The sequence below is a fragment of the Chionomys nivalis genome, chromosome 9 (assembly GCF_950005125.1).
Source record: "Chionomys nivalis chromosome 9, mChiNiv1.1, whole genome shotgun sequence".
Taxonomy (NCBI): domain Eukaryota; kingdom Metazoa; phylum Chordata; class Mammalia; order Rodentia; family Cricetidae; genus Chionomys; species Chionomys nivalis.
In genome coordinates, this window is record NC_080094.1 from 39898714 (window position 1) to 39916153 (window position 17440).

The window sequence follows — 17440 nt, forward strand, 5'->3', positions numbered from 1 at the left end:
AAAAAAAAAAAAAAAACCCAGGTGCTGAATACTTTCATTAAGTATTAAACCACAGGCTGTTTGGCCTGTAAATAGGTCACACGTTGTGTTGAATGATCCTGACCTGTCATGTGCTGTCTGCCTACATACATGAATCTCAGATGGATACAAATATATCTGTAGAAAGAGACCCTGTGTCAAAGTGTTGATACACCAAGCACAGACTCAGGATAATATCTGTTCCCACAGTAACATTTTCAAAATCAAAGATATTGCAGCACAGATTTAAAAGCTGGTTATAATTTCTGTGTCTAATATTTTCTTTGTTGTTTGTGACTCTTCATATTAGAAACATTGTTTGAGTTTGTATGTTTTTCTATGATCTCTGAATTAATAGGAATTATTCCCATATGAATACTAAATATATTAGCATAATGCATAGTATATATCATAATATGATACTAATTATGTTTTATGTGTAACAAGAAAATATAAATAGATCCATGCCCAACACAGCCATGTAGGTGTGTTTTTTCTCATGTTGTGTTGGGCATGAATCCATTTACAGTTTCTTCATATTGATGCCCACAGACCTGGGACTGTGGATTGGAAGGACCATTTCTTTGTTGATCTCCAGTATTGATTCTGTCAAAAAGCTTACACTGTGTGCAATTCTCTATGTGTAATTTATTTGTGTCAGTGTTTAGCTTGCCAAGATCCCATAGGTCACTCTAATGTTACATAACCATTTATGATGCTTTGTAACATTTTGAAAGCTTCAAGTTACCTTAAAGTTCAGGACTGCCTTGGTAACTTCTAGATCTTTGCTTTCCCCCTTACATTTGGGAACCTACTTAGCACATTTTACAAGTGTTGAGATATTTTTCTTGGCATTGTATTTCATTTATAGATCAATTTAGATGAACTCCTTTTATGCTGTTGACTCTTTGTGTTCATAAGAATGTTACAATTGACTTTGTTCAATGTTTGTTAGCTGTGCTACTTTTTTTTTTCAAAAACTTCAGTATTTTCTGCTATAATTATTACTGGACATAGCACATTTGCTAAGGCATTATAAAAATTAAAAGCTATTCTAATTGTTTGCTAATTATTTATGCAAATTTAACTGATTTGTGTATCCTTTCTAACATTCAGGATAGTTTCTAAGTGCTTATTAAAATAATTTTCTATACACATTTTGAACTCACATGCACATCATTTGCAAAGTCAGTATTACTTAGTTCACCTAAAATCTAAATGCATTCCTCTCGCTTCCGAGTCATTTCTTGCTGCACAGACAGGAGTAGAAAGTAGAGACATTTGAGTTGATTGGGAGGGCTTTCATGAGGATTTGCCTGAATTAGTGGTTTGCTTTTTTATACACATGCAAGAACAAATTAGTAAAATTTCAATTTGTGGATAATTACTCAGGTACTATAATGTGATATCTCTTCCCCCTGGTTTTCTTCATGTCTTAGTCACCAGGTGAAGTGTGTTAAACATTTTTAATGCAGAGATGAATGCATTAATGCCAGTGTTGGTGTTTTGAGAGTACACAACACACACATACCATTTCAATTCTTATATGCTCTTGAAAAACTGGACATTTTGCCATTCTGTAGCACTCTGCATTTATTTTGCCCTAAATCTATTTTACTTGACACGAGCAGAGTTGAAGAGGGTTTCAGTTCATTTTTGACTGATAAATTTTTCTCTCCTTTTGATATACAACTTTCCTAAACCTTCATACTCGAAACACAGCCTTTTTTGAGCAGCACAATGCTGAATTTTAAAAAAAAAGTTCAGCTGACAGTCTTTATTACTTGTAAGCGGAACCTTGCGTGTTGTAATCACTCATGTGATGGGATTCGACTTCATCATCTCACTTCAAGTATTTATTCCTTCCCATCTCTGCTTATCCCTTCCTTTCTCCTCTGGCTTCTATTGTCTTGTGCTTTTTAATCTCATATTTTTCTGCTCTGCAATTTACAACATTATAACTTTTTATTCTTTTAGTGGCATTGAACATTTCAATACTCGGTAGGTTACAGGCCAGTCGATATCTTTACACTCTTTATGAACAACCCAGGGACTTAAGTTTTAATATCAATTTCTTTGGAATAAAGCATTGTTTCACATTTAATTTCTATTATACAAGCAGACAAAACTTCATTATTTTCTTACACAGTCACTGCTTGTTCAGGTTTTGGCTGCTAATTTACTTCTGGGGCACTGCTGTTCAGTTTTCTCTTTGCAGTTAGGTTATTTTTCCTCTGAATGTTTCCTTATTTAAGGTCTGTTGTAGGTAAACTCAGACTCCCTATTGTTCCTATGGCCCATTGCCTGTTTTTACTTGATGGGAGAGGGGGACTAGGCTTAAAAGTCTTCATTGCTTTCAGTTCTTAAGTGATACTTTGGGTTTCTGAAGTTTCAATAAGTTGGATTTGGACATGAAATTTTTTAGAGAATGTATTTTGTTTACAATTCTGATTCTATGGATTTGTGTCTTCCATGAATTCTAAAGACTAAGTATTCAAACCATCTCCTGCTTTCCTGCTTCTCTCACCCCCTCTCGGTCCATCTGTTCTAACCCCTAACATCTCTCCTGTATTTCTGCATGTCTTTGACATTCTTCTATATTATGATAATGTTACAGATCTCTGGAAGTTTACTAATTGTCACTCTGCGACTATAACGATACATCGAATTTTACATAGAACTGCATTTGCAGGAAATCAATTTGTTTCCGGTCTGCTTCACCCTTTTTCGAGTTCGTGACTCACGTTGTCAATCTCCCGCACACCTGCTTAGCTGTCTCTTAAAATTCCTACCTCTCGGCTTGAGGCGCTCAGTCTGCTGTCTGCTGTTTCGGTGGCTCTTGCTCAGGGACTGCCTTTTTACGGAGTGTGGTCACTTGGGTGAGATGATGTTTCTTGGAAGTTTACTCACTCCAAGCAATAGTCTAAGGTGTGGCTTGAAGACGGGTTCCTTTATAAACAAATGGATTAATCGCACCAGCAGTTCTAAACGAGATACATGCAGACCAAGTACTGGATTGCAAAGTAGGATGAGTTCAGACTTCCAGGTTCTGCGAGGAGCAGCTAGAACTCAGGACCTCTCAGGGAAAACCATCTTTCTCTTTGCAGTACATCATGCCTTGAAAACAATATTTTCCTTAAATTCCTTATAATGCAGTTTTGTTTTTTAATTGATGCATGGTTAGAGGCTATTGGCTCCTCAGGGTCCCATTTTTAGGTGATGTGTCTTATGCCACATCATGCTGGCTACATTTCCTTTTCTTTCACCTCAGCAAAGTACCTTCAAGAGGGAAGCCAGCTAACCCTTCTCCCACGTTGTGGCTGCTGCTCTCATCCCTTGCTTCTTTCCCTCTGTTGATGTGTTCAGACACATTTTAAGATGCACTCTGAACTTTATCTGTCTCTCTATATGTTTTCATAACCAAAATCACTTCCTAAAGTGGTTGTTTAAGCACCACACAAAGTTAACATTACCTAGCATTAAGGTAGTTATGATTTTTATAGGAAAAAATGTACAGACATTAGTTCAAAACCTATGCTTAGATCACATCAGCAACAGATGTGGAATTTTATGCTGTGGGAAATGTGACGGTAGGAGTACTGCAGTGTCACTGTGACTCTCCTAAGAACCAATCAAGCTTGAAGGACTCATTAGCAGAAACATGATGCCATCAAGGAATCATAATGGCGGCTGTTAGGCTGAATTGGAGTTCTGTAAAGTTAGAAATAGAAAGAGGCCACTTAAGAAGAAATAGATGCAGATGTGCACCCAGAGAAAAGTTTAGGATTGCCAGCAGTCTCCCATTTTAAAGTAACTTTTATTAGTAATAGAATCTTTACATTAAACTAAGAGCATTTCAAGCCATTCAGAAAATGAGTAAACATATTATTTTTGGAAAAACAAGTCAACAATGAATACAGACAGAGAGCTGTACAGCACCCACGACCCCCTACCCCGACCTCAGCTCTCTTCCCATGCTAACCACGTCTTCAGTTGGTGAGTAAACACCTCTGACCTCCCGACTTATTCATTCTTTTCTGTGTCAACACAACCACGCACAGACATCCTTTGTCTTGCATTTTGGTAACATGTATAGGTTGTTTGGCATTTCTCGTATCTGGACGAGTTTTTAATCAACTCTTCCGCTTGTCTGGCCACAGAACTCTCCAGTCAATCATTTCAGAAATTTGGAGATGGGTTTTGCTTGTCTTAACTCCATGTTAACTATAGAGAAGCTGACCCCATCCTAGCTTTCAACATATACCCAGGGACGGCCATCTTTCTGGAAATGTTTGGAAACTGTCCCTTGCTTGTGATATTGCAGATTTTCTTGTTTGGGGCTTTAACATGGATCTTTTGTTGTTGTTGTTGCTGTTATTTTATACTCACTTTGGATCTTGATAATTATTCTGTACCTGGAGTTGTAAAAGCAATTTCTCTCATATCTCAGTAACATTTGCAACCTTTGGGATCCATCTTTGGGCACCCTTCCCCCTAGTCTCCTGGAAACGTAGCTACATACTGTCATGTATCCATTTGTTTTTAATCATAATTATTTAGTAATTTCCTATACATATTTGTCTCCTCTTTTTTATCCTTTGATTATTTGCATTTCATTATCATTTTTGGAGAATCACTAAATATTACTTCTCAAAATCTATCCTATAGAAACACACAAGATTTTCTAAGAATGTTTATAAAGGCTATATAATATGATTCTATATTTTATGGTTTGTTTTATAATATAAATATATATAAACATATATAACATTTTCTATTAAACAGATCTACAGATATTGTTGCTGCTATAGATAGAATTTGTATTTTTTATTTAAATTATGTCTAGCAAGTAAGTGAATTTTGTGATGAACAGATAAAATTTAGGTTGTCAGATATTTCTAGGTCTTATTTCCCTCATGTTGCACACTGAAACTCACAAGATGGAAACACATTTGGGAAAAGAGAATGGTTGAGAGTAGGGCAATGGTTTAGACATAAAAGCTGGAAGCAAGACAGCACGCCTGACCTCACCACCCCACAAGTGGATCACTCTGGCCTCTTTCCATTTCTGCTAAATCAAAGGACAAGCTCTGCTTAGGTCACACTCTGAGTCTTTTATTGTAGTTTTCTATTTTAGGATTGCAGGCCTAGTAATACCTCCTTCATCTCTTTTTTAGATGACTATAAATGAAAATTACCTCAGGCCACCAGCAAACTTTTATGTCTATAAGAACACAGCAATAGTTTCAATACCAGACATGACCAAAAGTCCAGTGGGGAAATTCTCTCTTAAGGAAAAGAGGGTGAAGCTGAAGAAAGCCTCAGAGACACACAATCAAGCATTGAATGAATAAGCTGCCCCTCCTCTCTGTGACTATAAACTTGCAGCAGCTAAAAAACGAATAAAGGAAGGCACAGTGAAGAGCCGCCGGAACAAACAACGCTAGATGTTGAAATCATTCTCTCGTCAGGCAACTGTGCAACAGGGAAGCGAAGGAAGATCTAAAGTAAAACAGACAGAATTTGTAAAAGCTGGGCTTTGTACTCAGATAACTAGATTGGGGGCAGCTAGGCAGAAAGGTCCAGTGAGATGTGCCCAGGTGGCAATCTGCTTGCTAGATTGACAAATGTAAAAGGTACTGCATGTGGTACAGCATTCAAGGAGAGCAAGTGTTGACTACATGGGATTTTGTTAATTATGTGTTCTGAGTACTAAAAGAGATGCTTTTTTATCAGAGTTTGAGCAAAGCAATGAGCTGTCATGCCTTTATGTCTACACACACACACACACACACACACACACACGAATCAACCTTCTGTATTAAAGGGATCTGCATTTACGGATTCAACCAACCATGGAATCATGGATCAGAAATGTTTGAAAGTGGCCTGAAGAGATGGCTCAGCAGTTAAGAGCACTGGCTACTCTTTCAGAGGTCTTGAGTTCAATTCCCAGCAACCACATGGTGGCTTAAAACCATCGCTAGTGGGATCTGATGCCTTCTTTTGGCAGAAAGACATAAAAATAGAGTACTTGTACATAAAACAAATAAGTATTTTTTAAAAGAAACATTTGAAAGAAAAATTGGACTTATGCTGACAATGTCTAAATGTTTGCTCTAGTTATTAGTCTGTAAACAATGACAAGAACACCATCATAGCATGCACACTGCATTGGGAATTAAAAAGGACTCAGAAGGGACTCAAAGTACATGGAAGTATGGAAGACTATGCGTAATTCTAACACCACATCCCTGTATATAAGATACACGAGAATTCATAGATTTTAGTACCTGGGAGTGGTCCCACCATCAGTTTCTCATGAGTATTAATACTGAGGTATCACTACATATTCAAGTGCAACACTGTAGATGCATGAATAGATGGATTGTTGGATGGATGGAGAGCTACTTTTAAATTAACTGCCATTTATTACAAGTAATAAGGAAAACCAGTTTCTTCTACTTGTTCCTAAGTAAGAATTGTAATTAGAAGATTAGATATCTAGGTATTGGAAGTTTTAGTATGCAGCCTTTAGGATTTCAATTCTCTTAACTCTAATGCTTATGCAGAATGTCCTCAAGGCCAAAATTCAGACAAGGACCAAAGTACAACACAGTTGAGGACACCCTATGTTATTTTCCTTCCTGGAGTCTTGTAAAGTCTTATACAGCAGCTTTTGATCATGTTTCAGTGTCCACAGTAAGATTTAAATGCTACTTACAGATTCTAAACATGGCAAACCTGCAGGGTAAGCTGTGAGCATCTAGGCACAGAGTTTAAGGGGGAAATACATGTCTATAACATCTCGTTGAGCTTAAGAGTAAGCCAAACCAGGCAACAGGGAGTATGTATGGCCCGTGTCCAATGCTCTGCTGTTGACTGGACCCTGCTAGCGGCCACGCACTGTGTATTCATCTCTTCCTAGAAGATATCTGCTGGAATATGACTACAAAATAGCCGTCAAGAGTTAGTCCACTTTTCTAATAGAAATCTTTTATTTATTCATTTTTAAGCTCTATCATCTACCTCCTAATGTTTCCTTTCTGATTGATGAGGGGGATGGTGTTTGTGTGTGCAGCATTTTATTTTAGAGCTGATACCATTAGGGCAGTCTGAGTTTTTAAGTATGAAACAGAATCACAAAACTAGAAAAAAAATTCTGACTTCAACTTAGCAAATGCAAGCCTTTTAGCAATGAAAGAGACTGGTTTTCTACAAAGATGATATTTTAAGCCTTTTCTTAAAATGCTGCCAAACCTTTCTATGAAAGTACAAACAAATTAAAAGAGAGAACAAGAAAAGGCTGGTGCCACCTAAGCCATATGCCTCTTGTTCCCGAGGGACCCAGCGTTCATGAAGCTGGTTGCTAGTCACCTCATTACAAACGTCTATCTGTCACAGAGGTGTTGGAGCACGAGAGGACACGATGTCCGGGAGATCTGAAATTAGGTTAGAAATCTCCCAGGTGACCAATTCCCTTTCAATCGACTCAAGTAGCTGCCTGCACCTGGCCTAGCCCCTGAGCTGCCTGCCTGTGAAATGGCTGTGATTTCAGTCTCAGCATAGAGGTCCCTACAGCATACTCCCTGAAGATGCGAGGGCCACGCATCCAGCGAAGGGAAAGAGGTGTCCACCTACTTTCTATCTGCCAGAGGAAACAGACAATTTCCTGAGTTGCTTTGAAATTCTGCTCCCCACAGAACTGGTTTCCCCTGTTTCTTGTGTGAATCGGTGTCATGAGCTAAAAACTGTCCCTCTCTTTTATTTTCTAACCCACATGGAGGGCAACCTATTAGAGAACTCAGGGTACCTACAAGGAAGAGCCATGCTATATACACTCTGACCGGCCAAACTTCTTTCTCTGTCCTCTCAGGGCCCAGCATCTCACTACTGGCCTAGGCTTACCCATGGCCTGACATCAAGAAAGTGTCAGAATGCACTGTGTGAGTGAGTCTGTGGTCGGGCAGAACTGACATGGGTCACCAAGCTGTCACCATGTCCCTTTTTGCTTTTTGCTTTTTGCTAGGTTTCACGTAGCATGCTCAGAATGTCATTTTCTGTTACTGTGGCATACAAAACTTCCCTGCCCTCCTGAGAAACAGGATAAGAGAGCTACGAGCCAGTCCAGATTTTTCCAGAGAAAAAATACACAATGCCAGAGAGGCATACACAAAACCATACTTCCTACTCTGTTTTCTCCCTCCCCTTCTTCTTCCAATTCTGCAGCTGGAAGGCCCAGGCTTTTCTCATTCTCTCTCCCTTGTCCTTAGCTTCACTGTCTTTGAAATGGTTGTAAGATTAGTCTCTGAGGCCTGGCTTCTGGGCTGGAAGGCTCAAAAGGAATTCAGAGAAAACTCTTGCAGTCCTGTTTTTCAGAATGTAGATCCCATGACTGAGATCTTCTCCTTCGGAGCTCCATCCTTCCCTAGAAGAACCCCTCTTCAGGGGTAAAGCTACAGCTTAAGGGAAGAAAACCTGAGCCTATTATGTGCAAAATGCTTTCCCTCTGCCTGGAGGTGGAGTGGACTGAAACCAGAACTGGCAGCCGATTGGGTAGTGGGTGCCTTAATAGAGCAGCCAGGCGGGTCCTGTAATCTTTTGTTGTAGGAGATCATTATGTAAAGATTATCACCAGAAGGCACTAAAGAGCATAAGAAAACAACCTAGTGTTCAAGTGGTGTCTTCAGGGGTGCTTATCCCTCTATTTCACCATAGTTTTGCGGTATATTCACTAAAATACTGCTCATGGTGGTGGAGGGGGAGAAAATCACGCTACAGTCAGGAAAATAGGTGAAAAATATTCTTTGGTCTTTTCTATGGCTATCATCTCCTTTAGTTCCTCATGTCAAAGTACACTCAACTATAAATTGTAAGTACTTCCTAACTTCTTGGAACTGGGTATCCCTCTATTTATTTCCTTTGCTTTCTCATTGTTTGTCTAAAACTTGGCTTCCTTCAGTCTAAACTTTCAGAAGCATGTTAGACAAGCTATCTTTCATTTCTTGCCTCCTCCTGATCCTACCAGTGTTATGAAGACACCATTTTTACTTTCTACTGATTGCTCAGAAACGGTTACTGACAATCTCATAGTTACTGACACCAAGGAACAGTCTTTGGTGACTATAGTTTGAGTGACTAACTCACTTTGAAATTTGCTCCCAGTGGGAGATGGGATACTTGGCAGTGACAGATTGACGGATTCGTGGGTTATCCCTGGGGTGGCTTTCTTACACAAGCCACCTCTCTGGCAACTGGGCTCCATCCTGCTATGTGAAGACTGCCTCAAGAGAGGCTCAGTGGGTGCTCAGCAGAAGCTAGTGGTGCATTCTGGGACTTCATAGCCTTCAAGAGTGTCAGCCAAATAGACCATTTTCTGCATAAATGACCCACTCTTGGAGAGCGCGTATTAGCACAGAAAGCACACAATGGCTTCAGGCACGGTGGGCAGTTCCCGTCATGCTGATACATTGATTTTTACGATTGTTTCCCCCGTCTACTCTAGATTTTCCTCCTACCTTCTAGATCCTCCCTTTCTGTCTTTTCCTTCCTATTTTCTTTTTTTTTTTTTTTTTACCATATTTTTAATGTTCTTTCTCTTTTTCAAAACACATGAAGGATTTTATGCATCCTGGCATATAAATTCAGGTAGACTTAGGGTTCTCCATCTCCCCTATCTCCACCAATGTTTTATGCATGCAAATCTTACATGGAGGTAGGGTGAAAATTTTACATCATTTAATGATTTCTGCTTGAACCCCTCCTCCTGTAACCTTACAATGTGCTGGCAAGATCCAAAAAGACATCAACAGGTCTCCACTTGGGACACAGAGTAGATCCAAAGAGCAGGGCCAAGATGAGGAAGTTCAAAGTTCATTCTTATGGAACTTTGAACAAGTCACTTCAACTTCCTGTACCTTACACTGTAGAGCCCACAAGAGTGACTTCGCCTTCGCTTCTGTAAGAGGCTGAAGATGAACTCTTTCAAATGGAAACTCATTTTTTAAAGTCTGAACATCTCCTGACTTGCTTAAAGATGATGTAGCAGGGTGGTATTAGAGAGATATGCTTCCCACAGGAAAGTCGTATTTTATCCCTGAATAGCTTCTTCCTCCAGTACCCATTCAGCTTCACTTATTGCCAGTTAAGATTTTTAGAAAGAGCCTGGTCTACAAGAGCTAGTTCCGGAACAGGAACCAAAAGCTACAGAGAAACCCTGTCTCGAAAAACCAAAAAAAAAAAAAAGAAAGAAAAAAAGATTTTTAGAAAGATTGAACACACACACACACACACACACACACACACTGTGAAATGAACCAGGAACGTGTTGGTTTAGCATCAGCCACGATTGAGTTGAGCCTCAGTGTTGGGAGGATTGTTAATGTGGCAGCTGGCTCAATTTTCAGGTAGAGCCATTGCGGGCTGGTTACAGAACTGTTATCAGGCTGGACTTATGTTTTAGGGGGCTCTTTTGTTTTCCCCCAAATAGTGCCTTCTGCTTATCTAGGAGATGGCTATTCAAAATGACACTATGACCCCTCTCCCTGCTGTGGGATGAGAAGAGTACGAAAGGTAATAGAATTCAATAGGAAATCTTGTTTGGTTGATAATGACTGGGTGCTGTGGTTTGAATGTGATTTGTACCCTGTGAAACTCATGGTGCGATTTAATCTCCATTATGAGACAGTAAGAAGTAGAACAAGGTGAGACATTTAATAGGTGATTAGGGCTTTGCCCTAATGAATAGATTAATGCACTCATGTGATTAATGGATTAATGAGTTAACCTAAGTGGGGGCAGGGAGCAGGATTGCTCTAAAAGCTTGTTCTTGTCTCTCATTATGTGAAGCATTTTGCTACCTTGGAACTCTGCCAACAAGAAAGTCATCATCAAATGTGGCCTCTGGACCTCAGATCAGAACCATAAGTGCCAGTAAACCCTTTAACAACTCATGTAGCCCATGTATTGTATTATGAGCAACAGACATAGATTACAAGCAATAATCATTTTCCTACAGTGGCGTGCTCCAACAGGAACTCTATTTAATTACAAGAGAAACCCTGGGCCAAAAAGCCATAGTCTGAGCCAGTGCTGAGCTGGCATGTGTTTAACAAGGGGCTCTTTCAGAAAGAAGTGCCCTCTTCAAAGAATTTGGTATTTTTCATGGTTATAAGTTCTTATACTATGTCCAATTTTTAACAATCATATAGATGACTTTGAATGATGGGTAGAGAGAAAAAACAGTTATAACCAGCATACAAATCCTACAAACACAAAAACTTAGGAAGGTGATGCTGAGAGCTATTAAATAATAAAGTGTGCCGGGCGGTGGTGGCGCACGCCTTTAATCCCAGCAGTTGGGAGGCAGAGGCAGGCGGATCTCTGTGAGTTCGAGACCAGCCTGGTCTACAAGAGCTAGTTCCAGGACAGGCTCCAAAACCACAGAGAAACCCTGTCTCGAAAAATCAAAAAAAAAAAAAAAATAAAAAATAAAGTGATAACTTTGGGGTATTAGTTTTTCTTTTAATTATAACGTTATGAAATTAAAAATTTAACAATAGCCATATTTAACAACCAATACAAAAATCCTTGAAAAAAACCTGAGAATTGATTTCCATATGCCAGTGGTTTGTCGTCAAAGAATAAAAGGAAAATAATGTTAACTTAAACAATACGTAATGCACCTGATGTGTGTGAACGTATTGGTTTAAGAGTTTTTTAACACCTGTTGATGTTCTAGCATGTTATTTATGGATGCACAGCTCTAAAACAGTGACTGAAGTCACCAGAAGCTAGAGGTGTGAGAGATTTCTATAAACTTTGTGACTTGGATGTGAACAATACATTCCTTCTCTATGAAAAGCAAATCACTGGGAAGACATTTGCTTACTGTCTTGTCATCTCCATTGTGTGGTCTTGAATTTGCATACTGAAGCCCCAGTTCCCAGTGGGACTGTATCTGGGATGAAGAGAAACCAGACAACAGGGGCCATGCCCCATGTTTGCGCCAAAGCAAGGCTACATGAAGACACAGTGGAGAGGCTCTTTCTGTAAGCCTGGAAAAGAAGTAGCACCAGAAACCTTCCTACAGGTTGACTGTGGACTTACAGACCCTCTGATATGGAGAAATAGATTTCTTTTCTTGGAGTTCTGGTCTGTCTTTTGTTATGGATGCCTGAGTAGACGCATAAAGCAAATGGTGAGACCGAACTTAGCTGCATGACATGAACACGATGCTCATATCTAAGGCTTTTTATAAAGCTGTGGGTATCACTTTCTGTCTGCCCCTCTTCCTCAAGCTTCAACTCAGTCCTCTGGGTCTCAGTTCAAACCTTGCCACCTTGGTGACACCTCCTGTAGTTTTGGTTTTCCCAAGTAGCTGCTTGCTCTTTCCCGCTATCAAAAAGCTTTTGCTTGTTTTGGCTTCTCTTGAACTTAAGGTGATTCTCCTACCTCAGTCTTCTAAGCACTGGGATTACACATAGAGCCACCATGGCATCTAGTTTACAAACAGCTTTTTATAATGATAATCTTAGTGGGTTTTACCAATGCAAATCCCTTGTAGGCAAGTGGCCCACACACTGAAAATCAGGCATGTAATCATTAAATTAAAAACTTAATTGAATAAAAAATTTCCACATAATGAGGAGTCTCCTGTGGGTGGTGGCTACTGCACTGACCACTCAGGATTACTAGCTTTTGCCCCTGCAGAAAGTCCTATTGGATTCTACACAGTGGTAGACAATCAACCAATGGACACAAGGTAGCCAGGCATCTTTCTATTTTCCCAGTTCAAAGCTTAATGCCTGCTATGTAATAGGCATCTATCAGCTGAATTAACAAAGAAAAACAGTGGACATTGTTCACTCTACTGTATCACTGTAAAAGAACCACAGTTCCCACAAGCCAGACAACCAAGCATAGACACCTGAACTTTTATTATTGACGAGCACAAAACTAAAAGCAAGCTATTTTCATTTTCTCCAGGATGAGAACACCAATACGCATCATTAAGGTATAATTATAGACTCCATCTCTCAGTGGTTAGTCTGGAAGAAAACTATCGATTCTAATTTATTTTTTCTAGGCCATCGAGGCTTCATTGCTCCATCAGTGACCCTATGGACTCATTAAATCTTTCAGCATGATATTTATGCAACTGTTTAATGAGTCCTCCAACACCTTCGGCTCTCTGAATCTCATGCCTATTATTTTAGTGGTAAATGTCTGTCTTTAATTAATCATCTCCGTCACAGACTCCAAGGAGACCATACAAAGGTCACAGAACTTTCTGTTGGTGAAAGGATTCTTTGTTTACACATTCAAAGGCCTTCAAAGACACACTGCAGACCTTAGAGGTCCCTTTAAGGGCTTAGACATCCTTACTCTCAAGAGAAATTCCTTTATTTCTTGTCTAAATCTTCCTAAATGTTACCTGAAGCAGTTATATTGCCTCTGTTGCCAAAGAAAAAGAGCAGGGTGAGGGGTCACACTCTCCAGAGAAGCCGCTTCCTGCTGTGTGAGTGATACTTAGATAGAATCTAGAAGGAGATGGTTCTCTTTTAAGATAGTTTTATTTTTTTTTGAGTATCCTCCAGTGTAAACTAGGGCATAATAAGTAGAACATCAAAGATATATGAAAGCCAACTGCTTAACAAATAAAACTGTGCCCATAGCACAACCTTCACACTAGCCTCTCATATACACTAGCCTCTAGTATACTTTAGCCCCTGGTCTACAGTAGCCCCTTACAGACACTAGCTCCTGGTACATACTGGCTCCTTTCTGGGATATTTTAGAAGAAAGCTTAATTAACAAGAATGCTTACAGAGCGCTAGGGATGTGGAAGACTTCACCAAGGAGAGATTAGGGACAGAAGAAAGAGTAAGATGCCAAGGAAACCAAATCCATTTAGCCTCTGGTTTGAAGTCAGCACCTATATGCATATGCTAAATGGTGAGAAGAGGTTGTGGGGGGTCACTAACCTCTCAAACCTCCGTTTCTTCAAGGGTACAACACTGAGAACAAGAAGCCAGTACAAGTGACGTGATCAGAAGGTGTAGACAACAGAGAACGTGGGATAAAACCTACTTTAAAATTACTTCAATTAGGATAACTTTTAATACCTTTCTACTGCCATTAGTTGGCTCTTAATATGCCAAAGCATGGGGGAGCTATGTTTTCTATTCTTTTGTGTTCCCTGTTGGCAAAGTCTAGAACACAGCAGGTACTTAATAAATGTTTGTCATTATGTTGTATTTTTTCCAAGGTAATGCCATTAGTATTTTTAGAAGTGGGTCATTCTATAGATCCTTAATTTTTTTCAAAGACTCACTTTATTTTAATAAGGTTTATGTAAGTGTCTGTGTATGTGCGAACGCAGGTGCCCTTGGGGTCTGGAAGAAAATGTCAAACCCCTTGGAGCTGGAGTTCAAGGCAAATGTGAGCTGCTTGGCATCATGGGTGCTGGGAATGGAACGTGGGTCCTCTGCAAGAGTTTAATAACCTCCTAAAACTGCTGAGCCATCTCTCCTGGTCCTGCCAGGTTTCTTATGTAGAGATTCTATACAACAGGAGCAGACACTTCCTTGAAAATTTGCTAGACAGTGATTTGTCACTACTAAAAACACAAGCTGTAAGGATTTGAAGTCTGGTCTACCCATTCAGCGCCACCTATTGAGCTCAGCTAATATCAAAGAGTGTACTTTTTCATCAGTGAAGGAAGTGTGCACTCACCGTTCTAAAAACATGGACCTCAGCTATCGCATACCCGTACACTAGGGACCCACATTTTTCGTATCATAAGCATGAGAGTTGTATGTCCTACTAGCTCTAATTAATTTGCTCATTTACAATTGCTGTATATAAGTAGAAATGTTTAGTAAAAAATAAGAAACATTTTGGGAAAATTAAAATTGGAACAAAAATAACTATATACCCTTACATAAGAATAATTTGTATTTTTTTAAACTATAAAATACTATAATTAGCTTTTTTCTGGTTTAGCAGTGAGACCTATTTTCCATGAAAAGTGTGAGGTTGGTTTATTTTTACATCACCCCTGCCTCTGAGCAGCTAAAGGGAGCAAAGTACCAATGTGATTAAAGATATCTTTTTGGAAGTCCAGGTACTATGGGAATACTCTTTTCAAAGATACATCACTTTGGCTTTTTGTGTGTTTTACTTTGGTTGATTGTTTTGTTGTTCTGCGTCAAGCAGGAAGCGCAGTTGTTAATCTGAAGGGAATAAAGTTGTTAAAGGGGTGGCAATAAGCCCAACAGAACACTAGGAGAAAATGTAACATGTATAGTCTCTGCATTTGCTTTGAAAATAATCCTGTATTCTTTGGGCCACTGTCATTTGTATCTTTCGAGAGAATCCAGAGTTCTAGTCATTGCATAGAATGCTTCACAATGGCTCTCAAATCGAAGCCGGTGACATGTTCAGCTTTAAGGCACTGGATGCCAAGGCTTGATCCAAGTTTGAACCCTGGGACCCACAGGGTGGAAGCAAAGAACCAACTCCTGCAAGCTGTCCTCTGACCTCCACCCGTGTGCTCTGGTACCTTCCCTCCACAAAAGAAAAACCACCAGGCAGCAGCAAACTAACCAAAAAGATGACTTAACATTCAGACCCAAATGAGGAGGGTGTTTCCAAACCTCCCCTGTGGCTCAAGGTACAACATGGAAATCAGTATAAGCCAACCCTCCTCCTCCTCTCCAGGAATGAGCTTTATCACAGGTCACATAGTTGTCACTGACGAGAGGAAGTCAGAAATGATGATGAGGCTGTAACTTTGCTCTAAAATACTCTCTCTTTCTCTCCTCCTCCTCCTCCTCCTACTTTTCCTCCTCCTCCCTCTACCTTTCCCTCCTTTCACTCACCAAGAAAAAAAATAATGATATCAATGGGCCAAGCATATGGTTAGATAAAAAAACATAATCCAAGTATGGAGGCAGCTTAGAGGCTTTTCCATATGCTTAAGACAGGATGTAGGAATGTTCTAGAACCCTGACAGTCACAACATGGTCACAGGCAATGTGGATGTCTAGTCATTGAATGGGAGGACTGGCTAGAAGAACAGATTCTTGTAGCCAACTAGACCTCTTGGATCAGGATGTGTACTTGATAAGATGCCCAACTAAATTCACAAACCCCTGAAGATTTAGTTGGCACTGAGCAACTGGTGAAGAGGGCCTGCAGGGACTTACCTCCCTTCCTCAGGAAGTAGTTGCTTGCAGCCATTTTTGGACATGCTTCTATACTATGTTACATCATAGGCCAACAAATATTTCAAGAAAAATATTTTCGTTCAAAAACTCTATTTTTGTTACATCAGAAAAGCATCTTGCTATTAAGAAAACATTGTTCTATTTTAAAATACACTTTATTTTTTAATCTTTTAATTCCTTACCACAATATCTTCATAGAATATAGTATAATATTTCAGTACAGGCATATGGCATTTATGGATCGGGATAACGTGATTGGCGTACCCATCACCTCAAACATATAGCATGGTGTGTGTGTGTGTGTGTGTGTGAAGGGGGAGGGAGAGCGAAAGTGTGTGTGCACATGTGTATTGAACACATTCAAAATCCTCCCTACTAATTATTTTCCAGTGCACAATAAGATGTTGTCAGCCATAATTAGCTGGGCTATTGTGCAGTTAGAAATTTGACCTTTTTTTTTTTCTCTAATCACAAGGATGTCTCATGTCTCCTTCCAAACACACATGCTTTGCAATGGCACAGACAGACCAGTTTTCGGATTAGTGTAAAGAATGCAATGAATTGTCACAACACAGCTGCAAGCGCAAGTCCCCGGTCAAAGTTCAGATGTGCAGTCTGCTCCGGTCGCCAGCTGATAAGCCAGTATTCCTCCTGCAGGGCTGTGATCTAGTGTTCTTGCTTCCACAGGACCAGGTAATGACCTGTCCTCTTAACTCATGTCGTGTGATAATAAAATCAACTTTGCTGAATTTTTAGAAGGAACACTATGATGTGGAGTAGAATGGACTAAGATGATTCCCTGACAGACTCCCCTTTAATTTGGGGCTGTAAGGAAAGGGGGACAGTAAGAGTCACCTGAAAATACACTTCCAAAGTGGGAAGAACAGATGAAGAGCAAGAAAAGAAAAAGTAAGTTTAAAAAGGGAAGCCAATTCTGTAAACCAGAAGCAGAAGGAAGAAAGAGGAAGAAGAACGAAGAAAGGGAGTTTATGTGCACTGGAAAGAACGCAAAGATGTAGAAATCAAAAGCAGAGGAGTACAGGAAAGGCCAAGGAAGCCATCCCAGATGTGCCGGAAATTCCGCAGGAACTAGATGAGACTGTGGAGGAGGGAGGGCGACGACCAGCTAGGCAAGCCCACACTGCCTGCACAGGGGATGGCCACACACCACCCTTCTCTCAAAGGGGCCC

The 17440-nt window shown here is 39.9% G+C and overlaps 1 protein-coding gene across 2 annotated transcripts in view; it reads right to left on the bottom strand.

Annotated features, from left to right (window-relative positions):
• The window catches only part of Plcb1 (phospholipase C beta 1), a 660438-nt gene that overhangs the window by 49476 nt on the left and 593522 nt on the right, over positions 1-17440 (bottom strand). The gene's annotated exons all lie outside the window — the stretch shown is intronic.